This window comes from Rhinopithecus bieti, unplaced genomic scaffold (genome assembly GCF_001698545.2).
Source record: "Rhinopithecus bieti isolate Rb0 unplaced genomic scaffold, ASM169854v2 scaffold_33444, whole genome shotgun sequence".
NCBI lineage: Eukaryota > Metazoa > Chordata > Mammalia > Primates > Cercopithecidae > Rhinopithecus > Rhinopithecus bieti.
In genome coordinates, this window is record NW_016814544.1 from 549,161 (window position 1) to 550,544 (window position 1,384).

Consider the following 1,384-nt stretch of genomic DNA (forward strand, 5'->3'; position numbering starts at 1 on the left):
CTGAGAGCAGAGCAGGTCCCCGTGAAGGTGTGTCTGTCTGTTGAAGGGAGAGAGCATGTAAAGATTCAAACCGCAAACCTGATCACCTCACTGTCCTGTTGAAGGACTGCAGTGGCTTCACCCCACCCTCATATGAAGTTCATCCTTCCGGATGTGTCCTCCGAGACTGTGGCTCCTGATGTTCTCTCCATCCACGGCCCTGTCACTCTGAGCCACCGTCCCTCACTCGACACTTCCCAACTCCTCCCTTACCTGACCAGCTCACTCAGGGCTGCTTCCCACCTCTTCACCTGGCTAACTCCTCCTGCTCTTCCTTCAGCTGAATGCCCAGCCTCCTCCTCTATGAAGCCTTCCCTGGTGCTCTCCCACCCCATACACAACCTCCAAAGCACCCTGGACTTTTGCATTTCCATTCAGCTCACTGTGCTTGCTTATCCTCTCTCTCTCTCCTCTACCCAACCACAGACTCCCCTGGCCTAAAACAGTCTCTCTCTCCCCATCATCAATGTACTTGCAGTCAGGCTCTGTCATCAGCACTCAGAGGATGTTCGACAAATATTGTAAGATTGTTTGATTGACAAGTGATGACCAATCCCCTTATGTGTCTTGTTCCTTGACTCAGTGGAACCACAGAGACCACTGAGCATGGACCCAGAAGATAGCTCCTGCTAAGGCAGGGACAGTAATGGAACAGGAGCAGCTCATGGAGAAGCCTCTAACCACCTGCCCCACAGGAGTGTCTGTCCAAGAAAGCTGAGGTTCCAATCTCCATATCAGTCCAGGATGCATGCAGAGGGGGAAGTCTTCATCTCCCTCTGATCCCTGGCTGCTACTTCCTGAACCTCCTTAGGGCTAAGGGAGGCTGCTATTTCCCGAACCTCTTTAGGGCTAAGGGACCGGCAGGCCGGCGGGCGGGCAGTGGGGCTGCCACACGCTCCCACTCCTAACACATATCCTGTCGCTACCTCTTCTGGCAGGATGTTATTGCAGAGCCCAGGGCTGTTATTGTCAGGAGATGGGCTTTCCTGAGCTCATTAAAGGGCCTCTGTCCTTTCTCCAGGATCAACCCCCCTTTTCCTCTGTCCCCAATCAACACTGAGAGAAAGGGGCCCTGAGGCAACTCCAGGTGGAGCATCACAGCTCCCCTTCCTCCCGCTGCTTCTTTGCTTGGCTGGCTGATCTCTATGATCACAGATGGTCATCGTTCCTATTTGAATGCCTTTGTGTGCCTAGGCATTAATGGCCATTGACTAATTCAGCCCTCACAACACTCATGTAAGATAAATGTTATTATTAATCTCATTTATACAGTAGAGCAAGCTGGGGCTCAGAGAGGTTAAATGGTGTGCCCTAACTCACACGGCAAGAAGGAAAAGGAAAAGTA